At 54.2% G+C, this 25,941-nt stretch overlaps 1 protein-coding gene across 1 annotated transcript in view; it reads left to right on the top strand.

The window, feature by feature from the left end:
• Positions 1 to 25,941, top strand: part of LOC119964894 (procollagen galactosyltransferase 2-like) — a 132,724-nt gene that overhangs the window by 65,628 nt on the left and 41,155 nt on the right. The gene's annotated exons all lie outside the window — the stretch shown is intronic.

Genomic DNA, 25,941 nt, shown 5'->3' with positions numbered 1-25,941 from the left:
TCCCCCCCCCCCAAGACAGTGAGGGCCCTCCCCCCCCCCCCCCATGACAGTGAGGGCCCATCTCCCCCCCCCCCCAAGACAGTGAGGGCCCATCTCCCCCCCCCCAAGACAGTGAGGGCCCATCTCCCCCCCCCCCAAGACAGTGAGGGCCCATCTCCCCCCCCCCCCCCCCAAGACAGTGAGGGGCCCATCTCCCCCCCCCACAGTGAGGGCCCATCTCCCCCCCCCCCCCCAGACAGTGAGGGCCATCTCCCCCCCCAAGACAGTGAGGGCCCATCTCCCCCCCCAATACGTGAGGGCCCATCTCCCCCCCCAAGACAGTGAGGGCCCATCTCCTCCCCCCCCAAGACAGTGAGGGCCCATCTCCCCCCCCCTCAAGACAGTGAGGGCCCATCTCCCCCCCCCCCAAGACAGTGAGGGCCCATCTCCCCCCCCCCCCCAAGACAGTGAGGGCCCCCCCCAAAGACAGTGAGGGCCCCCCCCCCCAAGACAGTGAGGGCCCCCCCCCCCAAAAAAAAAAAAAACTGGACAAGGGCTCCCAGAAGTTCGCTACGATCAACACCCTGAAGGGCCTTTTTCGTTATACTAGGCTACCTTTTGGAGTGTCATCAGCCTGCGCTATATTCCAGCGTACGATGGAAAATATTCTGCAGGGACTACCTCAGGTGGCGATTTATTTGGACGATGTCTTAATCACGGGTAGGAAAAACAGGGAACACTTAAGGAACCTGGAGGAAGTGCTCAGGCGTTTCGCAAAGGCAGGCGTACGGCTAAAAAGGGAAAAATTTGTTTTTCTGGCCTCACAAGTGATGTACCTGGGATATAAAGTAGACGAGTCAGGCTTACATCCATTAGAAGACAGAGTAAGGGCAATAAAAGAAGCACCAGCTCCCACCACGGTCCAGGAGTTACGATCATTTCTAGGGTTGGTAACCTATTATGGAAAATTTATTGAAAATAGGGCGTCCATCCTAGAACCCCTCCACCAGCTACTAAAAAAGGGGCAAGAATGGAAATGGTCCACCCGCCAAAACCAAGCATTTAGGGACATTAAGGAACAGCTGTCATCCGAAAATGTCCTAGAGCATTATGACCCAAGGAAGGAGTTGGTGGTCATTTGTGATGCATCCCCCTACGGGGTAGGAGCCGTCTTAGCCCATAGAGGATGGAATGGGGAAGAACGGCCAATAGCCTATGCTTCGAAGACCTTGGCAATGGCTGAGAGGAAGTACGCCCAAATCGAGAAGGAAGGACTGGCGGTGATATTCGCAGTAAGAAAATTTCACCAGTATCTGTACGGGTGGAAATTCACCATAGTGACGGACCATAAGCCATTATTAGGGTTATTAAAAGAAGACAAGTCAATACCCCCGATTGCATCAGCTAGAATCCAACGCTGGGCGTTGCTACTGGCGGCACATAGATACGTTCTGGAGCACAGGCCGGGAACGCGAGTAGCACATGCAGATGCTTTGAGCAGACTTCCCCTCCCGGATACTCCGCCGCAAATACCAATGTAGAGGAGACAGTAATGACTCTAAATTTTTTGGATACCCTACCAGTGGACGCACAGCATATTCGGTTGTGGACGCAAAAAGACCCAGTTTTAGCCAAGATGAAGCATTTACTGCTAACAGGGGAACTGGAAAGACCAGTGGAGCCCCATATGCACCCATAATGGAGCAGAAGGGACCAAATAACCGTAGAAGACGGTAGGTAATCGTCCGAGCTCAGGGCCGTCAGGCAATCTTAACTGAGTTACATCACGGACACCCAGGGGTGTCTAAAATGAAGATGCTAGCTCGAAGCTACGTTTGGTGTCCAGGTTTGGACACAGACATAGCAGCCTTGGTACGTCGGTGCCAGGAGTGCCAACAGGGGCAAAGAGTGCCACCAGCTGTGCCTTTGCACCCGTGGGAATGGCCAGGCAGACCGTGGGCCCGCCTGCATATTGACCACGCCGGCCCTTTCATGGGCTCAGTGTTTTTGGTGATAGTGGACGCCCACTCCAAATGGTTGGACGTCCACCGGGTAAACACGGCAAGCACAGCATCGACAATTGAAGAGCTCAGGGCCTCGTTTGCAATACATGGACTTCCGGAGGTATTGGTGTCGGACAACGGAACGGCATTAACAAGTGGGGAATTTGGAAAATTCCTGAAGGAAAACGGAGTCCGCCACATCAAAACGGCCCCTTACCATCCAGCGACCAACGGCCTGGCAGAGAGAGCGGTCCAGACAATTAAAGCGGGACTCAAGAAGCAGCTGGCAGCGTCAATAGACACAAAGCTCTCCCGCTGGCTGTTTGATTACAGGACCACACCGCATTCCACAATGGGCATACCGCCAGCTGAACTCTTAATGGGAAGGCGGCTGCGAACGAGGCTGAGTCTCCTTTTCCCAAATTTAACGGGGAAAGTGGAGAAACAACAGGAGGCCCAACGCAGGGGGCATGATAATAGTCGGCAGCAGAGACATTTCCAGGTGGTGGCACCGGTTTGGGTCAAGAATTATGGGAATGGACCAACGTGGGTCAAAGGCACGGTAGAGTCCCAAACAGGGCCCATATCCTATGAGGTTTCAATAGGAGGTAAGGTGCTGAAGAAACACCTAGACCAAATAAGGGCAGCGGAACCACACTTGGAGGCAGGCGAAGCAGGACCGCCTATTTTCTAACAAATACTGTTTTAAATCTTCATGTACAGTGGAACATACAAGAAGGGGCTGGTTTAGCACAGGGCTAAATCTCTGGCTTTTAAAGCAGACCAAGGCAGGCCAGCAGCACGTTTCAATTCCCTTACCAGCCTCCCCGAACAGGCGCTACAAATGTGGCGACTAGGGGCTTTTCACAGTAACTTCATTTGAAACCTACTTGTGACAAAAGCGATTTTCATTTCATTTCATTTTTTTTTAAAAATCACCAAAGCACAGACAAGGTGTGAAATGCTGAGTTCTTATAAGACAAATAGTTAGAATGCCATGTTATTTCTTTCCTTGTATACTGTATCAGGGGGAATCAAATGGTTCATTCAGATAAATCCACGCAGGTGACTCCATAGAATCCCTACAGTGCAGAAAGAGGCCAGTCGGCCCATCAAGCCTGCACCGACCCTCAAAGAGAGCATCCTTCCTAGGCCCAATCCCCCACCCTAACCCTGTAACCCCAGTAAACCTGCAAGTCTTTGGACACTAAAGGGACCTGACCTGCACATCTTTGGTTTGTGGGAGGAAACCAGAGCACCCGGAGGAAATCCATGGTCATCACAGACAACAGGAATGTAGCAAACAGCAGGCTGCCTCCACCTCCGCTGTGGATGTTACACCGAGTCATAACAACAGAAGAAAGGTTAAGGAAGTATGATCTTTTGAGTTGACCCAAATAAATTGAATTGAACAAACTGGTGGACACATTAAAAGAGCAGCCCCTTAAAGGAATACTACATCAACAAAAAACAAATCACAAAGGAAAGATAAAACATCACATTAAAATGTGATTAAAGGAGCCAATAAACCACCCAGTCCCCATGGTGCCCACTGGACATGGAAAGCCTTCATCTTGCTGATGAACACCACAGGCTCCCTCTCGAGGGACACCAGTCTTCAATGTAGCCGGGGTACAGCGGCAGATATTTGTGCCAGATGACCCCCTAAATCGTTCAATGCCTGCTGATGATGAGTTTGCCAGACCCCGAAACAGGAAGAGGTCATCCTCCTTCCATGCCACTCCCCCCACCACGTACCCGTGGATTGGGAACGTGGGACTGAAGTGCAAATAAAGCTGCAACAAAAGGTTTTTCAAAGAACTGAGAAGGAGGAGCAGTTTGCAGCTCATGTCCACTTGATTCATGGACCCCACAAAGCCCCAGAAAACACAGATATCTTGGGAGTCTGTGAACTGATGCATCCTACGGTTGTATGGAACTGCCGCGTGCAAAACCTTCCAACCCAGGACCTCAAGAGTAAGAGGGAAGATTCTCACAAAGTGAACCCTCCATTGGAGATCTCTGTCGATGGACGGCAACAAGGGTCCAGGTAACGGGCGAGGGCAAGGAAGTGAAGGGTATGCAGCAGTAGCCCATTCAAAAACCCCTCCAAGCATTACTTAAGGGCATGGAGGGCATTTCCACGAAGCAGCACGAGCTGTGGGGTTTCGGCTCCCCAAGGAGGGTTCAGGGCTTGGTGCCAATGTGAAATTCCCTCTGAGCAGGAGTGCGCTCAGACGGGAGTTCACCGCATACCTGCGCTGCCTCGAGGCCACGAGCGCCATTGGGTCTATGATTGACCATTTTAAGGCCACAGATGGCACTGGCCATGAATTGGATATCCACCAACATGCAGCATGCCAATTTGTTGGGTGTCACGCAGCCCACCCCACCATCTAGCAGTCCCCAAACCTGGTTACCCCAGCGGCTACACCCCCAGAAGTCTTTGTTGCATAGTATGGGAATGGATGTTAATCACTTGTACATGATATTAGCTTGTGTAAATACACTCACACCAATTATACCCTCTCTATGGCTCCTTGATATGATGATCAGTATTCCTGTATTCTCTGGATCTGTAAAGACTCAATTACCTGCAAATGCTGGCATTCTAAGCATTGTCTGGCATCTTTGAATTTGTCTATATATATGCTTCTGGAACATACCTTGTCATTCACCTGAGGAAGGAGCAGTGCTCCGAAAGCTAGTGTTTGAAACAAACATGTTGGACTTTAACCTGGTGTTGTAAGGCTTCTTACTGTACTCGTGTCATTGATATACAAAACAATACTTTTCAGTACCATTTGTATCATGAAACAACCAAATGCATTGGCTGGGATTCTCCGAGCCCGTGCCAGGTCGGAGAATTTCCGGGGGGGCATGAGAATCCCGCCACGCTGCTCCGACGACAGGCCGCCGATTCTCTGGTGACGGGAGAATCGGCGCCAATCGCGGTCGCAGCGGCGCCGGTCGGGGGCCTTTAAAAGCGGCCCCCGCGGCGATTCTCCGCGCTCGATGGGCCGAGTGCCTGCCGAGTCCCGCCGACATGGTGCACATATGGTCCCACCCGGCGAGACCTCGCCGTTCTGCCTGCGGGGGCCATCCTGGGTGTGGGGGATCTGACTCCGGGGGGGAGGGCTCCACGGTGGCCAGGCCTGCGATCAGGGGCTACTGATCGGCGGGCCTGCGCATTCCGGGGGGGGGCTATGCTCCTCCGCGCCGGGCCCCTGTAGGGCTCCGCCATGTTGCACGGGGCCAGCGCGGAGATGGCAACCACACGCATGCGCCGGCGTGGAGATAGCCATTGCATGCATGTGCAGACCCGCACCGGCCGTGCAGGAACAGCTTTTGGCGCCGGAGCAGCGAACAGCACTCCGGTGCCATTCTAGCCCCCTGAAATCTGGAGAATAACTGGGTCAGGAGGCCCGTTGACGCTGGCATACACCACTCTGGTGTTTACGCCGGCGTCAACACTTGGCCGGGACTTCGGAGAATCACGGCCACTGGTTGTAGCTTTGTTAGATGTTAGGCAGAATTCTCCCACCTGGGACTAAATCCTGTGGTGGGGGCAGGAATGTGGGGTGTTTCCCACTGCGAAGGCCAGCGGGGAAACGCGCCATGGGTGGGATTTTCCTTTGGACAACGCCGGAATTGGGAAACACAATTGAGCAGAGAATCTGTTTTGAAGCCAAAATCGTGGTGGGCACCGATTTCACATCAAACCGCAATTCTCCGGTGCCTCAACAGCGGCGTCAATGTGTTTGGGTGGCACAGTAGCACAGTGGTTAGCACAATTGCTTCACAACTCCAGGGTGCTAGGTTCGATTCGCGGCTTGGGTCACTGTGCGGAGTCTGCACATTCTCCCCGTGTCTGTATGGGTTTCCTCCGGATGCTCCGGTTTCTTCCCACAGTCCAAAGATGTACAGGTTAGGTGGATTGGCCTTGCTAAATTGCCCTTAGTGTCCAAAAGATAACTAAAACTAATATTGTTTGTGTCCAAAAAGAATAGGTGGAGTTACAGGGATATGGTGGAGGTGTGGGCTTAGGTAGGGTGCTCTTTCCAAGGGCCGGTGCAGATCTGATGGGCCGAATGGCCTCCTCCACTGTACATTCTGTGATTCTATGTTCCAGAACGCACGTATAGTAAATGCTATTCGTATCTAATTAGCGGGCCTTCGGGGCCTCCGCGATTCTCTGCCTCCAGTGGGGCAAATTCCCAAAGGCGAGACTCACTTGTGCTTTTAAAAATCGTGAAACTGGTGTCGTGGCTATGAGGGAGAGAGAGGAGGTATGGAAAGTGTCCAACATTGCCATAGTTTGCTGACAGCCATGCCACAAGCTGGCGGGCTTCCGCTAGCTCTGCAGGGAGTAGGTGCCCTCTGGCCCCAGCCAACTCATCAGTGGAATGGGTGCACTCCAGCGCAACCAGTGCCATATTTTTGGCTGGGATGAGTGTGTGTGTGAGGAGTGAAGAATGTAGATGCATCTGCAGCTTGTCAGCCTCCTGAGTGTCAATCACGGACCAGGCGAATCCTGCACCGTTTTACATTGAATCAAATGTGTCCCACGTGATGCCAATGCTGGCTCCTCAACAGTCGCTGAATCGGTCCAGGTGCGGCGCCGGTTTTGCTGTCGCAGAAGTCCACAAATCCTACTCCGGTGTCAACACTGAGGAACAGAGAATCCCGCCACTTATCTTTAGGCCCCAACCTCATTAGTTATGCACCCAGGGGCTTAGTGCCGTATTCCATGGAAGGGTGAGCATGATGGCATGAGTCCCGCCATCATATCTGGTGCCATATTGAAAAGATGCCCAACATCATTAACCCACCGTTGATGAAAGAAGATGGATCTGGAAAAGAAGCTGGTTCTCCACGAACACCCTGAGGCTGGAAGATGGATCTCCTGGATGACACTGAATCTGGAGATTCCCCTGTAGATGCTCCATCCACCTACTGCTGTGGTTTTCTGCAGTCGAGGGTCCACCATTTAACCCACTGGCGGGGCCATGGGAAAAGTCCAAGATCGTTTTTCGTTTTGTAGAATCTTTTTTTTTCCAATGAAAGTGCAATTGTATTTTCTAAATGTTTTTTCACCCTGCTCCTGTTATGTCAGTGCTAAGCGATTTGGCAATTATGGTATAAATGTGTCCTGGATCGGGATATGCATCACATGGTGTTAAAAGTTAGCATCACAGTCTGTGACTTATGAAGAAAAATGGTGAAGAAGAGGTCGTTCCGGTGGCGGCGATGACGTAGGAAGCCGCACATTTGGGAGCTCCCGATTCAAACGGACTTTTCGGCTCTTTTTAGAGCCCAAAACGGAATTTTTTCGACGTCTCCCGGTGGGAGAAGGTGTGCTGATCGACTTTCTCCGCATTTCATGACTCGAACTCGGAGTGGAAAGGGGGAAAAACCGGCAGCAGCTCCCCAGAAGAAACGGGGGAAGGATTCCAAGATGGCGGCCGGCAGAGCACCAGAGGAGTGGAAGCAGTGGGCCCAGGCGCAGCAAGCTACTCTCCTGTGCTGTTTTGCAGATTTCAAGGCTGAGGTACTGAGCTCTCTGCAGGAAACAAATAAAAAGCTCTCGGAGATTCAGACGACCCAGGGTGCTGCCATCCAGGCGCTGCAGGCGCAGGCCACTGAACGAGAGGAGGAGGCCGTGGTCCTCATGAGTTAGGTGGAGGGGCACGAGGCACTCCACACGAAGTGGCAGGACCGCTTCGAGGAGCTTGATCACCGCATGAGACGGAAAAATCTGAGGATCTTGGGCCTTGTGGAGGGGCTGGAGGGGTCGGATCTGACAGCCTACGTGGCTACGATGCTGAACTCGCTAGTGGGGGGCAGGATCTTTCCATCTGCCCCTGGAGCTGGAGGGAGCCCACAGTGTACTGACCAGGAGGCCTAAGGAGAACGAACACCCGCATGCGGTGCTGGTGAGGTTCCACCGGTTCAGTGATCGGGAGTGTGTGCTGCGCTGGGCCAAGTAGGTGAAGAGCAGCAATTGGGAGAATGGGGTAGTACGGATCTACCAGGATTGGAGTACGGAGGTGGCTAAGCGGCGGTCCGGGTTCAACTGGACGAAAGAGGTTCTCCACAAGAAGAAGATAAAGTTTGGAATGTTGCAGCCTGCGCACCTGTGGGTAACTTATTTGGACCGGCATCATTATTTTGATTCTCCGGAGGAGGCGTGAGCCTTCGTGCGGACAGAGAAACTGGACTCGAACTAGGGGTTGGGGGTTGCGGGGTCGGTTGTAATACTTTATTGCTGGTTTCTGCTGTTGCTGTGTTCTCTTTTTCTGTACTTTTGTAATTTTGATATGGTTATTTATTGGGGTGTTGTTCTGTTTTTTGTTGGGGGGCATTGTTTGAGTTTTGTATCTTCCGGGGAGGGTTGGGGGGGTTTGTTGTATTCTATATCGGGTTGGGAGTATGGAGCAGGGCTGGTACTTGGGAGCTGTGTCAGAAGGGTGTGGTGGGGCAGTGCGGAAGCGCGGGCTTTCCTCTGGTTTCCCGCGTTGCGGGGCTGGGGGGTGGAGACGATGACGGGGGTGAGGGGTGGGGGGGGGGCCTTAACTGGTTCTTCCCCGCGCTGCAGCGGTGCCTGGAGGAAGGAGAGGATGGTGGATGATCCCACTTTGGGAGGGGTCGGGTTTTTGGCGGGAGTTTCCGGGGTCAGCAGAAGTTAGCTGACCCACGGAAGTACAATGGAGGACGGTTCGCGGCTAGGAGGGTTCCTAGCCTGGGGGGGGAGGAAGGGGGGGAAAGGGGAATACCAGGTTGCTGCTGCCAGGGTCAGGAAGGAGCTGGTGTGGGCCGGGGGGACAGAGGTGAGGTGTTGTCGCTGTGGGGACTGGGTCGGGCGGGGGGTGCTGGCCTGGGGCGGGCAGTCAACGGGCTATGGCTAGTCGACGGGGGAGGGGGGCGGGACGCCCTCTGATCCGGTTGGTCACCTGGAATACGAGAGGATTGAATGGGCCGGTGAAGCGGTCGAGGGTGCTTGCTCATCTGAGGGGGCTAAAGGCAGATGTGGCAATGCTTCAGGAGACCCACCTGAAGGAGACCCACCTGATGGTGGCGGACCAGGTCCGTCTGAGGAAAGGGTGGGTGGGGCAGGTTTTCCACTCTGGGTTGGATGTGAAGAACCGGGGAGTGGCGATTCTGGTGGGGACAAATGTGTCGTTTGAGGCATCTGAGGTGGTGGCGGATAAGGGGGGTAGGCATGTTATGGTTAGGGGCAGGCTACAGGGAGAGAAGATGGTACTTGCTAGTATGTATGCCTCAAATTGGGACAATGCGGGCTTTATGAGGCGTATGCTGGGACGGGTCCCGGATCTAGAGGCGGGAGGTCTGATTATGGGGGGGGACTTCAACACGGTGTTGGATCCTCCACTGGATCGGTCCAGCTCTAGGACGGGTAGGAGGCCGGCGGCAGCCAAGGTACTGAGAGGGTTTATGGACCAGATGGGAGGGGTGGATCCATGGAGGTTTGTGAGGCCGAGGGCACGGGAGTACTCTTTCTTCTCCCACGTACATAGGGTCTACTCTCGGATAGACTTCTTCGTGGTGAGTAGAGGACTGATTCCGAGAGTGGAGGAGGCCGAATATTCGGCCACTGCAATCTCCGACCACGCTCTGCATTGGATAGAGTTGGAGATGGGCGAGGTCTTGGACCAGCGCCCGTTGTGGCGGTTGGATGTGGGGTTGTTGGCGGAGGAGGAGGTGTGCAGGAGGGTCCGGGCAAGTATTGAGGGGTACCTCGAGGTGAACGATATGGGGGAGGTCCAGGTGGGGATGGTCTGGGAAGCCCTGAAGGCAGTGATTCGTGGGGAGCTGATATCCATCCGGGCACACAGGGAGAGGAGCGAGAGGAGTGAGAGGGATAGACTGGTGGGAAAGATGCTGGAGGTAGACAGGAGGTACGCAGAGGCACCAGAGGAGGGACTGTTGGGGGAGAGGCGCAGCCTACAGGCTAAATTTGATTTGCTGACCACTAGAAAGGCGGAGGCACAGTAGAGGAAAGCACAAGGGGCAGTGTATGAACACGGTGAAAAGGCAAGTAGGATGCTGGCTCATCAGCTCCGCAAGCGGGATGCGGCTAAGGAAATTGCTGGAGTGACAGACAAGAGTGGGAATGTGGTGCGGAAGGGGGTAGAGGTGAATGGGGTCTGCAAGGACTTTTGCGGGGAACTGTACCGGTCGGAGCCAACGGTGGAGAGGAGGGGAATGGAGAGGTTTCTCGACGGGCTTTCTTTCCTGAATGTGCAGGAGGAGCAGGTGGAGTGGTTGGGGGCGCCGATTGAGCTGGAGGAGCTAGTTAAGGGGATCGGGCAGATGCAGTCAGGGAAGGCGCCGGGGCCGGATGGGTTCCCGGTGGAATTTTATAAAAAGTTTGTGGACCTAGTGGGCCCCTTGCTGGTGCGGACACTTAATGAAGCATGGGAAGGGGGAACTTTGCCCCCGACGATGTCGCGGGCGCTGATTTCGTTAATCTTAAAGAGGGACAAGGACCCCCGGCAGTGTGGTTCATACAGGCCCATATCTCTCCTCAATGTGGATGCCAAGGTGCTGGCAAAAATCCTGGCCACCAGGATAGAGGACTATGTGCCAGGGGTTGTACACGAGGACCAGACAGGTTTGTGAAGGGAAGGCAGCTGAACACGAATGTGCGGAGATTGTTGAATGTCATCATGATGCCGGCGATTGAGGGGGAGGCTGAGATAGTGGTGGCGCTGGATGCGGAGAAGGCCTTCGATAGAGTGGAGTGGATGTACTTATGGGAGGTGTTGGGGAGGTTTGGATTTGGTGAAGGGTTTATTAGATGGGTGAGGCTGCTATATGAGGCCCCGATGGCATGTGTGGCCACGAATGGGAGGAGGTCGGAGTACTTCCGGCTTTACCGAGGGACCAGGCAGGGTTGCCCCCTGTCCCCCTTGTTGTTTGCATTGGCAATCAAGCCGTTGGCGATGGCGTTGAAGGATTCAGGGAGGTGGAGAGGTTTGGTGCGAGGTGGGGAGGAACATAGGGTGTCGTTGTATACCGATGACCTGTTACTGTATGTGGCGGACCCGGTGGGAGGGATGCCGGGGGTGATGGAGCTGCTAGCTGAGTTTGGGACCTTTTCAGGCTATAAACTAAATTTAGGCAAGAGTGAGGTGTTTGTGGTGCACCCTGGAGACCAGGAGGAAGGAATTGGTAGGCTCCCGCTTAGGAGGGCAGGGGAGAGTTTTAGATACCTGGGGGTGCAGGTGGCCAGGAGCTGGGGGACTCTTCACAAGCATAATTTCACCAGGCTTGTGGATCAGATGGAGGAGGAGTTCAAGAGGTGGGACATGCTGCCATTGTCGTTGGCGGGGAGGGTGCAGTCCGTCAAAATGACGGTGCTTCCGAGGTTCTTGTTCCTCTTTCAGTGCCTGCCCACCTTCATCCCCAGGGCCTTCTTTAGGAGAGTGACTAGCAGTATTTTGAGCTTTGTGTGAGCACATGGGACTCCGAGAGTGAAGAGGGTTTTCCTGGAGCGAGGGAGGGATAGAGGCGGGCTGGCGCTGCCCAACCTTTTGGGGCACTATTGGGCAGCCAATGTGTCAATGGTGCGTCAATGGGTGATGGAGGGGGGAGGGGGAGGGGGGGGGAAATAATGGAGATGGCGTCATGTAGAGGTATGAGCCTGGGTGCCTTGGCAACGGCACCGTTGCCGCTCTCTCCTAAGAGGTATACCACGAGCCCGGTGGTGGCGGCGACCCTAAGAATCTGGGGACAGTGGAGACGGCATAGGGGGGAAACGGGGCTCGATGGAGGCTCCATTGGGTGGAAATCATCGGTTCATCCCGGGGAACATTGATGGGGGATTTAGGGGTTTGCAAATGGTGGGCATCAGTAAATTGAGGGACCTGTTTATTGGCAGGAGGTTTGCGGGCCTGGAGGAACTGGAAGATAAATTTGGGCTCCCCCAAGGGAACATGTTCAGATACTTGCAGGTAAAGGCGTTTGCTAGGCGACAGGTAGAGGAGTTCCCTTTGCTGCCCTCGTGGGGGGCGATGGACAGAGTGCTTTCGGGGGTGTGGGTCAGAGAGGGGAAGGTGTCTGACATTTTCAGGTAATGCAGGAGGTGGAGGAGTCGTCAGTGGAGGAGCTGAAGGCTAAATGGGAGGGGGAACTTGGGGAGCAGATAGAGGACGGGACTTGGGCGGATGCTTTGGAGAGAGTCAACTCTTCCTCTTCATGTGCGAGGCTTAGTCTCATCCAATTCAAGGTGCTGCACCGGGCCCACATGTCCGGGACTAGGATGAATAGGTTCTTTGGTGGTGAGGACAGGTGCACCAGGTGTTCGGGGAGTCCAGCGAATCATGCCCATATGTTCTGGGCATGCCCGGCACTGGAAGAATTCTGGAAGGGGGTGGCGGGGACGGTGTCGAGGGTGGTTGGATCCAGGATCAAACCAGGGTGGGGACTCGCGATTTTTGGAGTTGCGGTGGAGCCGGGAGTGCAGGAGGCGAAAGAGGCCGGTGTCCTGGCCTTTGTGTCCCTAGTAGCCCGGCGGAGGATCTTGCTGCAGTGGAAGGATGCGAGGCCCCCCAAGTGTGGAGACCTGGATCAGTGACATGACGGGATTTATAAAATTGGAGAGGGTCAAATTTGCCCTGAGAAGATCAATCTAAGGGTTCTATAAACGGTGGCAGCCTTTTCTGGACTTCCTGGCTCAAAGATAGGTATCTTGGTCAATAGCAGCAGCAACCCGGGAGGCGGGGGGAGGTAAGGGTTCCTTATTATTGTTTCTATTTTTTTTTCTATTGTTATGTAACTTAACATTGTGTTAATTTAAGTTGTTAATATGTTGTGTTGTTCATTGAGGTGGGACGAATGTTTATGATTGCTATCATTATTGTTATTGTTGATATTTTATTATGGTTCAATGTTGTTGTATAAATACAAAATTCTTCAATAAAAATTTTTTTTTTTTTTTTAAATGGTGAAGAAGAGATTGGGGAGAGGTTGATCAGGCCCAGTAACACTACTGGTTTTCCAACACCTATTTTTGAATTCTTACAGCGAACCGATTGTCTGTCCTCTAGGTACCATTCACAGTTGTTGAAAAGGGAATTTTTCTCACACTGGACAGTCCAACTGGCCTAGTTGACTGGGCATTCAAATCAGGGCATTGGATTTGGTCAGGAAAAACAATGATTATATGATGAGATGTAAAAGTCACATCTATCCCTTTGAGACACAAATTGCACCTGAGTCTTTCAACAGTTTCTTGAAAACTAGCTGATGTAGATTTGAATTTGAAGTTAGTGTGAGACCAACTGGCTGAAGAGAGCTGAGAAATTGGAAACTTGCCCACATGTCCAATTGACTTCAAATTAATTCCTCATGTCCGATTGACTTCAAATTAATTAACTTTGAGGAGGGCAGGTGGGAAATTGCAATAATAATGACAAATGGGTCAGTTGAGCTGCTGATAGGACAGCGAGGAGAATCATATCCATAAAATTCACTGAACTGATAGGAAAGGAGCTGTGAGTAAAACAGCTGCTAGTTCATGAAGTCCCAACGCTGACAACACTTCAGGCATCTTGACCTTTATAAATGATCAGAAAAACAAAAAGTGAATTTGACTTATTTGGGCTGGCGTCTGGAGACAAAAATGCTTAGTTCATTTTGTCAGCAATTTAGTACAGCATCAGTCTCCCAATGCTCTGTGACCATTTTTTCATGCACAACGAAGATACAAGATACAATCGATGCATTTCCATTTGACTCATATTGTCAAAGAGCAACATTCAGAGTGATTTTTAACCCAGCAAAATATGTATTCAAAAGGCAGCAGCAAACTTGAAAACCAGATTCTAGAAGGCATAGAATCCCTACAGGGCAGAAGGAGGCCATTCGGCCCATTGAGTCTGCACCAAGCTCTGAAAGACACCCTACCTAGGCCCAATCTCCACCCTATCCCCATAACCCCATATAACCTGCATATTCCTGGACACTAAGGGACAATTTGTAGGCAAGGCCAATCCACTTAACCGGCGCATCTTTGGACTATGGGAGGAAACCAGAGAACCTGGCAGAAACTGGAGCATTGGACAATTCTACCACAGCTTGGTATCAGAGCTAATTTTGTATCAGTTGACCTGGCACGCTGCCACCGGTGGTCACTGTGCACAACAATCCTGGCGCTGTCACTTTTCTGATCTGTAACTTGGAGCTGCTGAGGCCAATTGTGGCACTTAGACCCACAATAGCTGAGGTTGGCCAAATGGGTACAAACCTTTGATCTGAATATTGCAATGGCAGCTGATACATTTTTTACATTGAGCTGCTGGGAGCAGTCCTGTGGCTTATCAGTTTTACAATTCATTCAAGAACCTTTGACCCTTTGCAGTTTGCTTGGCCATTAGGAATCCCTGCCGGAATTTGTTGAAGGCTGGAATATGAGGTGAAGATTGAGCAATAAATCCCTTTTCATCTCTGCCTCAGAAAATTAACAAATGAAAATCACTTATTGTCACGAGTAGGCTTCAAATGAAGTTACTGTGAAAAGCCCCTAGTCGCCACATTCCGGCACATGTTCAGGGAGGCTGTTACGGGAATTGAACCATGCTGCTGGCTTGCCTTGGTCTGCTTTCAAAGCCAGTGATTTAGCCCAGTGAGCTAAACAGCCCCAGAGGATGTATAGAGATGAAAAAAAACTCATAATATAGCCCAGAGAGCTTATATTTCACATTTATAGCAGCTTTTGGCACATCTTGGTGATTAAATGGATTAATGAGGTGACAGTGCTTAAAGTGCTAAGTGTGCGTTTGCGAACATGCTTTCACACCCTGAAGGCTGGATGTGATCTGTTCCTTATCCACTTTCTTTGCTTATTTCTGACTTTGAAGACAGCAATAGCCTTTCTTTGGCATGGATCCTCGGGTTTGACAAGCGGCTACTATTTTGGTAAAGATCTTGGCGATGGAGGCTATTAACCCTTGCCTGTGATGGACCAAATACGGGAGAGGGGAGGGGTATTAAGCCAAGCAATCCCTAGAATCCCTACAATGCAGAATGAGGCCTTTCAGCCCATTGAGTCTGCACCAACCCTCCAAAAGAGCACCCTACCTCGGCCCACTCCCATTCCCGTCACCCCACCTAACCTGCACGTCTTTAGACAATGATTGACGATAAAATGCACCTGTGTACCTGAGTCTATTTGTCATGTATTCATCCGAGCTAGAGGAGGAACAGGCAATGTTTCTATGGAGCAATGGCATTTTGACATTGTAACGGTCATGGACTTTTTCATCAAGCAAAATTAATTGGTTTGAACGACAAACAAGACGCTATTGAGCTTCCCAATTCATTTGGAGCTTACTCTGATTGACCAGCACTGCAGAATATTAACAGCTTAATTTTACCAAATTTTAATTTAAAAATATACCCGTGCCAAATTTTAATGCGAATAGGAAGCCCTATTTTTGATTAGGAGGTGCCTTTCCCTGCTCCATTTCCTGGAAGGGAAGGTGTAGAGGGAAGGATGAGACTTGTAGCTGTGTCAGTGGCACTAACAATACAATTCACATTAGCATGACAGAAACCGGACACTATTGATCTCCTTGGTACTGCCTCTGCTGTGTGGCATTGAGCAATTGGAGAAAACCACCAAACAGATATACTCAAATGTATTACAAAGTAACACAGTGCAGGTTATATTCGTGGCCATTTGAAGTTGGGGTTTTTTATGCTAAATAATCATATGAATTAAGCAAAAAGTTAATTTTAATGAATTGCATAGAATTGACCCTGCAGGTATGTTAATGTTTATGCTCCACATGGATCTCTTTCATTTAACCGTTACCTGCATGTCCTCCTATTATTTGCTCCTTCATCTACTTATCTAATTTCTCCTTAATTGATTCCTTATGGTAGAAAGTTACGCATTCTAACAACCTGCTGAGTAAAGAGTTTTCTCCTGAATTCCCTGCTGGATTTGTTAGTGATGACCTTTGTTTTGGAAGTGGAAATAAGTGGAGTTATCAGATCATTTCAATTAAGCAGTTTAAAAGAGTAGGTGGCAGTTAACTATGTGGACGTGAAGTTGTTGATTACTTTTGTTTCAAGTGTTTCTACCTCTTTACAGCTATATTGTTGATGCAACTCACTCCCTTTCCCAGTGGAATACTGCAGCAGTTCCAGATAAATGACCAAACAGCATTTCAACAAATAACCAGCTTCTGCCCCAATGTTGAGAGCAATGCAGCACAAACATGGAAAGGCCATATGCCAACCTGATATACTTCAGTATTCTGATTAATTCATTTTTAAAAGGTTTGGCAACGGCAAAAAAATATAACTTGAAAGCAGCTCTGATTCAGATTGATGATCAAAGGCAACTGCAGAAGTGAAATTCCATTTTTATTCCATTAGATTTCAAGGAAATGACATGCAAACAGCAGCCGTTACATTGGGGGTGCTGGTATTTATTTCTTGAAGAGGGAAATGAGCATTGATAATGAGACATTTATCTCTGGATTTTTAAACAAGGGTTGGATTCTCCGTTCCTGAGGCTAAGTGCTGACGCCAACAGAGGATCTGTGGTGTTTCATGACAGGTAATCGGCGCAAAACCCTCACCGATTCTGCTACCGGTGAGGGGCTAGCACCGGCGTCACGTGAAAAACCTGTGGAACGCACAAAAAATGGTTGGAGAATAACCAGGCTCGTGCTGCACATGCAGAGGGCTAACAGGATGCAGCCATGCATACACCTACACCCCCCCCCCCCCCCCCCCATACGCATCGATCGGGCTGGAAAAGATGGCGCCAATTGTGCTGACCGCGTATCCGTCCACCTCGACCCCACAGCCCACCTCCTGGCCACCCCCCACCACTCCCTCCAGCCCTGGCAGAAGCACCCCCGGCCGGCGGCACAGATCTCGGCTGAGTATTGCGGTCCTGGACACTGCCCGCATGCCCTCTCTCTCCCTCCACAGACGCTACACGAGACCCGCACCATCAGAGGCGGAACATCGCGTGTGGTCCCACTCATCACATTCCAATGGGGTTGCAACTGCGCGCGTCGTGCGTCTCGATTACGTCAATTTGGAGGGGGCCGGAGCATGGTGATCCGGCGTCAAACCAGTGCCTGCCGCGATTTCAGCATCGGGAGCCACCCTCTGCCCGATCGCCGTTCCGGATTCCGCTGCCGGGCTACGGAGAATCCCGCCCAATTTGTTTAAAGTACATTTCCTGGTCCTGATCAGATTCGGAACATGGGCGAAATTCTCCGACCCCACGCAGGGTCGGAGAATCGGCCGACTGCGGCATTAATCCCGCTCCCGCCGGGTTTTTTATTCTCCCAGCGGCCAAAAACCGGCGTTGTGCAAATCCCGCCGGCAGCCTCTGAAAACAGCTGGCGCCAGCGGGATGTCATTGATTTTTTACTTTGAACAAATCTCCGGCCCGGATGGGCCGAAGTCCCACCGACGTGACAGAGTAGCTTTAAAACGGCGTCAACCATTGATGATGGTTGACGGCGTTCAGTGACCTCGGGCGGGGGGGGGGGGGGGGGGGTGGGGTGCGGCGTTGGGGGGGGTGCGGCGTTGGGGGGGTGTGCGGCGTTGGGGGGGTGCGGCGTTGGGGGGGGTGCGGCGTTGGGGGGTGTGCGGCGTTGGGGGGGGTGCGGCGTTGGGGGGGTGTGCGGCGTTAGGTGGGTGCGGCGTTGGGGGGGTGCGGCGTTGGGGGGGTGCGGCGTTGGGGGTGGGGTGTTCGGCGTTGGGGGGGTGCGGCGTTGGGGGGGTGCGGCGTTGGGGGGGGTGCGGCGTTGGGGGGGGTGCGGCGTTGGGGGGGGTGCGGCGTTGGGGGGTGTGCGGCGTTGGGGGGGTGCGGCGTTGGGGGGGGGCGGCGTTGGGGGGGGTGCGGTGTGGGGGGGTGCGGCGTTGGGGGGGGGTGCGGCATTGGGGGAGGTGCGGCATTGGGGGGGGTGCGGCGTTGGGGCGGGGTGCGGCGTTGGGGTGCGGCGTTGGGGGGGTGCGGCGTTTGGGGGGGTGCGGCGTTGGGGGTGGGGGGTGCGGCGTTGGGGGTGGGGTGTGCGGCGTTGGGGGGGTGCGGCGTTGGGGGGGTGCGGCGTTGGGGGGGGTGCAGCGTTGGGGGGGTGCGTCGTTGGGGGGGGGGCGGCGTTGGGGGGGTGTGGGGTGCGGCGTGGGGGGGGCGCGGCGTGGGAGGGTGCGGCGTTAGGGGGGGTGCGGCGTTAGGGGGGGGAGCCCCCTCACCACCCCTACCCCCTCCAACGCCGCCCCCCCCTCTCTCAACGCCGGTACCCCCCTCCCCTCTCCTCTCAACGCAGGTACCCCCCTCCCCTCTCCTCTCAACGCAGGTACCCCCCTCCCCTCTCCTCTCAACGCAGGTACCCCCCTTCCCTCTCCTCTCAACGCAGGTAACCCCCCTCTCCTCTCAACGCAGGTAACCCCCCCTCTCCTCTCCTCTCCTCTCAACTCTACGCCGCAACCCCCCCCCCTCTCCTCTCAACGCAGGTAACCCTCCTCTCCTCTCCTCTCCTCTCAACTCTACGCCGCAACTCCCCCCCCTCTCCTCTCCTCTCCTCTCAACTCTACGCCGCAACCCCCCCACCTCTCCTCTCCTCTCCTCTCAACTCTACGCCGCAACCACCCCCTCTCCTCTCAACGCAGGTAACCCTCCTCTCCTCTCCTCTCCTCTCAACTCTACGCCGCAACTCCCCCCCCTCTCCTCTCCTCTCAACGCAGGTAACCCCCCCTCTCCTCTCCTCTCCTCTCAACTCTACGCCGCAACCCCCCCCCTCTCCTCTCAACGCAGGTAACCCCCCTCTCCTCTCCTCTCCTCTCAACTCTAACGCCGCAACTCCCCCCCCCTCTCCTCTCAACGCAGGTAACCCCCCCTCTCCTCTCCTCTCCTCTCATCTCTACGCCGCAACACCCCCCCACCTCTCCTCTCCTCTCCTCTCCTCTCAACTCTACGCCGCAACTCCCCCCCCCTCTCCTCTCAACGCAGGTAACCCCCCTCTCCTCTCCTCTCCTCTCAACTCTACGCCGCAACCCCCCCCCTCTCCTCTCAACGCAGGTAACCCCCCCTCTCCTCTCCTCTCCTCTCCTCTCCTCTCCTCTCAACTCTACGCCGCAACCCCCCCCCTCTCCCCTCTCCTCTCAACGCAGGTAACCCCCCCTCTCCTCTCCTCTCCTCTCAACTCTACGCCGCAACCCCCCCTCTCCTCTCAACGCCGCTACCCCCCCCCCTCTCCTCTCAACGCAGGTAACCCCCCCTCCCCTCCCCTCTCCTCTCAACGCAGGTAACCCCCCCCCCTCCCCTCCCCTCTCCTCTCCTCTCAACGCAGGTAACCCCCTCCTCTCCTCTCCTCTCAACTCAACGCCGCAACCCCCCTCTCCCCTCTCAACTCAACGCAGGTAACCCGCCTTTCCTCTCAACTGAATGCCGCAACCGCCCCCCTCCCTCCCTCTCCCCCCTCCCTCTCCCCCCTCCCTCCCTACCTCTCCCCCTCCCTCCATCCCTCCCTCTCCCCCTCCCTCCCTCCCTCCCTCCCTCTCCCCCTCCCTCCCTCCCTCCCTCCCTCCCTCTCCCCCTCCCTTCCTCCCTCCCTCTCCCCCTCCCTCCCTCCCTCCCTCTCCCCCTCCCTCCCTCCTCCCTCTCCCCCTCCCTTCCTCCCTCCCTCTCCCCCTCCCTCCCTCTCCCTCCCTCCCTCCCTCTCCCTCCCTCCCTCCCTCTCCCCCTCCCTCCCTCCCTCTCCCTCCCTCCCTCCCTCTCCCCCTCCCTCCCTCTCCCCCTCCCTCCCTCCCTCTCCCCCTCCCTCCCTCTCCCCCCTCCCTCCCTCTCCCCCTCCCTCCATCTCCCCCTCCCTCCCTCCCTCTCCCCCTCCCTCCCTCCCTCTCCCCCTCCCTCCCTCCCTCTCCCCCTCCCTCCCTCCCTCTCCCCCTCCCTCCCTCTCCCCCTCCCTCCCTCTCCCCCTCCCTCCCTCCCTCTCCCCTCCCTCCCTCCCTCCCTCCCTTTCCCCCTCCCTCCCTCCCTCTCCCCCTCCCTCCCTCCCTCTCCCCCTCCCTCCCTCCCTCTCCCCCTCCCTCCCTCTACCCCTCCCTCCCTCCCTCTCCTCCTCCCTCCCTCTCCCCCTCCCCCCCTCTCTCCCTCTCCCCCTCTCAACTCCGCAACCACCCCCCCCCCCAAACGCCGGGTCTCTCCCTTCTCCTCTCCCCCCCACCCCCAAACGCCGGGTCTCTCCCTTCTCCTCCCCCCCCCCCCAAACGCCGGGTCTCTCTTCCTCCTCCCCCCCCCCCAAACGCCGGGTCTCTCTTCCTCCTCCCCACCCCCCCCCAAACGCCGGGTCTCTCTTCCTCCTCCCCCCCCCCCCAAACGCCGGGTCTCTCTTCCTCCTCCCCCCCCCCCAAAACGCCGGGTCTCCCTTCCTCCTCTCCCCTCCCCCCCCAAACGCCGGGTCTCTCTTCCTCCCCCCCCCCCCCCCCCCCCCCCCAACGCCGGGTCTCTCTTCCTCCTCCTCTCCCCCCCCCAAAACGCTGGGTCTCTCTTCCTCCTCCCCCCCCCTCCAAACGCCGGGTCTCTCTTCCTCCTCCTCCCCCCCCCCCAAACGCGGGGTCTCTCTTCCTCCTCCTCCCCCCCCCCCCAAACGCGGGCTCTCTCTTCCTCTTCCTCCCCCCCCCCGCCAAACGCCGGGTCTCTCTCTCCCCACCACACAAACGCCGGGACTCGCCACTTCCGCAGCGGGTGAAACTGACGCGTATTGCGTCAGTCCGCTGCTGGCCCTTTCGGGAACGGAGATTGCCAGCTTAAAAGAAGGCCCCGACTCCGGAGTCATCCGCACCGCTTTTTCCCGCCGGAAATGGGCGTCACGTCGGTCTGCGGAGAATTTCGCCCCATGTTTCTGCATGTTTTCAGGACAGTGAGGCCCCTCCTCCTTTCTCCCTGCACGATGTGTATGTAGTTGGCTCTCTGGTATAAAGGGTTGACAGAGATCACAATAAAGACCCCGCAGACATAAAATGAATAAATGACAAGTTGACCTGTCTTTGACGGCAGGGGCTGAAGGAGGGTTGCAGCTGATTTTCCACTTTCAAATCACATAGCACAATGTCACACTTGGCCAAATATCCTGATTCAGTTACATAATGTCCAGCTGTCCATCAGTCTTATCCAAGTTTTACCACATTGGCAAAAAGTTGGGGTAAATCGTCAATCAAGTTAATATGGTTCTGTTTGTTCATGGGATGTGGGCTTTGCAGCCTAAGCCAGAATTCATTGTCCATCCCAAGTTGCCCTTGAGAATGTGGTGGTGAGCTGCCTTCTTGAAAAGCTTCAGTCCATGTCGTGTATACCCACAGTGCTGTTAGCCCAATGACTGTGTAAAAACAGCGATATAGTTCCAAGTCAGGATGGGGGGTGTCTTGGAGGTGAGCTTGCAGGTCGTGTTCCTGTGCATCTGCTGCCCTTGTCCTTCTAGGTGGTAGAGGTCAAGGGGTTGGAAGGTGCTGCCAAAAGAGTCTTGGGGAGTTGCTTGGTGGGAATATATAATAAATGCATCTATATTATGCACTGACAAAAGTACCCCAGGGCTAGATAGCTTTGATGAATCACTACTTCTTTATTTCAATTCGTCTGTCTTATAACACCCTGCAGTAACTCTTATATTCAGGTCATTTCCTGATTTATAGGGTGAGGTATTCCAGCTCCAGCCCAACCAGCTGCCGGGATTGTCCAGTCACGGCCATATTTTCCATGAGTTGCCGTCATTATATTCACTTTCAACCAAATCATAATGAATCACCAATCATTCATTTGGTGCTACCAACAGGACCCGCCTCAAGGCAATCAGCCAGGCGAAGGCTAAAACATCCACCCCTGCACCCGCCTGCAGGTCAGGCCGGTCCGACACTCCGAAAATGGCCTCTAGGGGACCCGGTTTCAAGTCCATGTGTAGTACCCCCGAGAAGATGCTAAAAACCTTCCTCCAATACCTCTCCAACTTCGGGCAGGACCAAAACACATGTACATGGTTTGCGGGGCCGTTCCCGCACTGCCCACTTGGGTAAAAAGGCCGGCAGGCATTGGAACAAAAGAAAAATCGTGGCAACACATTCATTTTAATTGTCTATTCCTGACCAGCTAATGACAGAGGGTGATTGTCGCATCTTGCCATGTCAGCCTTCACCCTCCCCACCAAGCTAGTGAAGTTGTACCTATGGAGCCCCCACCCCCAGTCCCGCGCCACCTGCACCCCCAGATACCTGAAGTGGGTTGTCGCCCTGCAAAATATCAGCCCCCACTCCTGCCTCCACTCACAGCCGGGGCATCATAAAATATTCACTCTTCTCAAAATGTAGGTTTTCCCCTGAAAACTTCCCGAATCTTTGGAGAAGTCCCATTATGTTCCCCACTGATGTACACAGCTCTGAAATATACAGCAATAGATCATCTGCGTACAAAGATACCCTGGCCGGGATTCTCCTATCCCACGGCCAAGTTCTGCCACCGGCGTCAAAAGCGGCGCGAGCCACTCCGGCATCAATGGGCCTCCAGGCCCATGTATTCACCCCATCCTAGGCGGCTAGTACGGCGCCAGAGTGGTGTCTGCTGCTCCGGCGCTCGAAAGCCGGCGCACCACGGCCGCCGCGAGTATGCATGCGCACCACGGTTGGCACAAGCCGTGCATGTGCAAGGGTTCCCGTCTCCGCTCTGGCCCCCGGGCAATATGGCGGAGCCCTACATTGGCCCGGTGCAGAGGAACATAGGCCCCCCATGGAACTAGCCCGCCCGCCGACCGGTAGGCCCCGTTCGGAAGCCAGACGTGGAGCCCCCCCCCCCCCCCCCCGGAAGTCGGATCCTCCCACCAGGATGCCCCCGCAGCCAGAACTCCGATGTCCTGTTAGATGGGACCATACGTAACCCACGCTGGCGCAACTCGGCAGGCACCTCTTAATAATAATAATAATAATAATCTTTATTGTCACAACTGGGCTTACATTAACACTGCAAATAAGTTACTGTGAAAAATCCCTAGTTGTTTCTGTTTCACTCAACTCAGGACCTTCTCCTTCACATGGTACCTGTGAAAACAAGTTATTACCACCGTGGTCAGTTCATTCGCCTTCAGTTTAGGCCTCAATGACCAATGAGCCTGATCCAGTTCATGCTGGGAGGGATTTTCCCGCTCCCCAGCAACTCCGCCAACATCTTGGCTAAGTACTCAGTTGGCCTCGGGCCCTCCACCCCTTCGGGCAGGCCCACAATTCTTAGGTTTTGCCATCTTAACCTGTTTTCCAGGTCCTCCACCTTCGCTCTCAGTCCTCTGTTGGCCTCCACTACCCTCCGCAGCTCCTCACCAATCAAGGTGAACTGGTTGCTATGCTGCGACAAAGTTTCCTCTACCCACTTCAGCTTCTCTCCCTGCTCTCGCACCCACCAACACATTCATTGCTGCCATTATTTCCTTCCTCATCACCCCATGTGTTTGGCAAACTGTTTCTCAAATTCCACGGCCATCACTTTGGTCATCTTTTCCACTGTGTAGGGCGATTCAACCGACACCATCTTTTTAAAAATTTGTTCATGGGATGTGGACATCGCAGGCTGTGGCAGCATTTATTGCCCATCCCTAATTGCCCTTGAGGAGGCAGTTAAGAGTCAACCACATTTCTGTGGATCTGGAGTCACATGTAGGCCAGACCAGGTAAGAATGGCAGATTTCCTTCCCTAAAGGACATTAGTGAACCAGCTCGGTTTTTCCCGACTGTTAACAATGGTCTCATGGTCATCATTAGACATTTTTAATTCCAGACTTTTATTGAATTCAAATTTCACCATCTGCAGTGGGGGGATTTGAACCTAGGTCCCCAGAGCATTACTCAGGGTCTCTGGTTTACTAGTCCAGTGACAATATCACTAAGCTACCACCTCCCTCTTTCCTGCTGCCAGGCTGAGGACTTTCACTCGAGGGCCAGCTTTTGCATGCCCCCTTTTCCACGGTGGCTTTCTTCCTGTTTTTAGACATCCCCTTCCTTCCTTAAATTTCCTGCGTCTGTTCATCTAAAAATTGCCTCTGGGATCGGGCATTAAGTACCAACAAGCTGAGCCGTAAGCAGGAGCTACCAACGTGCGACTTCCACCAACATGTCGCCACCGGTAGTCATCTGTTTGTGATCTAACCTGCCCGTTGGCGTTGGCAGAGTTCGCATCCCGCAGTAGCGTGGCAAGAAACCAATAATACCACTTAATCCCAATCTCCATACAATTAACGGGAGAGATCCCTTATTTAACGGCCTCCACAACAAGTAGTCACGCGGGCACCGGTTAGTACTCCGCTTAAAAAATGTGAAGATGGCGGAAGGACTGCTGCTGGGACCCAAGAAGGTGAGTAGCCATCTTCGCTCACAGGCAAAGAGCCTGGGGATACTAAGGTTGCTATCCCGGAGCCTGGAGGGGGGTGGGGAAGGAAGCGGGGGGCCAACCTTGGTCGAGATGGGCAGCAATCTGTAGTGGGGGGGGGGGGGGGGGTTGCGGAACAGCGGTTGTGGGTGCCCATGGTCTGGGCTGTGCTGTGGGGGAGAGGGAGGATTGGGTGTATCAGCACCCGTGGGTCTGCCATTACCACCTGTGCCACCCACCACCACCCGTAAATTCCCCAAACCCCTTGACCGCGGAGGCCTCTATCTGCGCAGCTGAAGGCTATTGCAAATAGGGAATTGGCAATCGTAGTTACATGAGTACTTCAAATATCCCAAGTGGATCCCAGTGGGTAGGCGTAACATGTAACATGTGGGGCTTGTTGCCTAGCATCCCAATCGACCGGGATGCCTCAATACTGTGCATGAACACTGCAGGAGGGAATACCACGAATGCAGTGGCCAACATTCAAAAACTCCAGGACTGGGCCCCAGCATCGGGGACATTTGCCCAACCAGAGGATGGATGTGTGCACTACGAAGGGGACCAGCACCCAGTCCAGGTAATCTTACGTACGGGTGTCTGGAGTACAGCGTCTGGGGTCCGCTGCTGTCGGGTGGGGGGGGGGGGGGGGGCGCATGAGATCGTGTTGAGTTGGCACATGGCGTCTCCTCCTCCCAGTCGATGCTCATATGGCCCTGGAGTTCACCGCAGGACAGTGGGGTAGCTGAATCGAACCCCAGCTATCCCTGTATTATCTAGCTCTGTCATCCCTGGTGGCTCCCTAATGTCTGCAGCACAGTGTCAACTTCCTCGATGATGCTCCTCTGTGACTGGGACATGCTCTGGAGCGCCCAGGTAATTCCCACCTGCGACTGGGACATGTCCCCTAATGACCAGGACATGCTCCGTAGCACCTCGGCTATGCCCCACCTGAGACTGGGAGACCTCCCCTAGCAATCGGGATGTGCTCTGGAGGACCTCACCAACGCCCACCGGTCGCAGTGCCTCATCAAGGTCCGCTTGGTACTGGGCCACATTTCCAAGCGACTGTGACACGATCGAGGCATGGCCATCACTGACTGAGCCGCGCCTTGGACACCTCCACTTATGCTGCCAACTTTGTGCGCCAGGCTCTCTACTGCAGTCGCCATCCTAGAAATGTTGCCCTGGGTGCCACGCATTGCCAGCACCATCTCCTGCGACTGTAGCCTTTGCCTCCACCAGATGTGCATCAACAACTCTGTGGTGCTCACCAGAATATGCCCCAGAAGCCTGTCCACTACCATTGCGTATGGATGTGTATGTCTCGGCACTAGTGGAAGGTGGGATGACAGCTGTGACTGACGCACAACGGTGGCATCCTCGGAGCTCTCTTCCGAGGTATTCTCGTGGGCAGCGGGTTGGGTGAGGACAACCACCCCGGATGGGCCGGTACCGTCAGATGAGGATCCTGCGGGAAAATGGACATGTGGTCAGTGGGAGAGATGGGTCATTCTGTATGGCATTAACAACTCATGTATGACAGTTCATCTGGGTGGG

This window comes from Scyliorhinus canicula, chromosome 4 (assembly GCF_902713615.1).
Source record: "Scyliorhinus canicula chromosome 4, sScyCan1.1, whole genome shotgun sequence".
NCBI classification, from domain to species: Eukaryota; Metazoa; Chordata; class Chondrichthyes; order Carcharhiniformes; family Scyliorhinidae; genus Scyliorhinus; species Scyliorhinus canicula.
The sequence above is the reverse complement of the archived record's forward strand: the minus strand, read 5'-3'. Positions and strand labels throughout refer to the sequence as shown.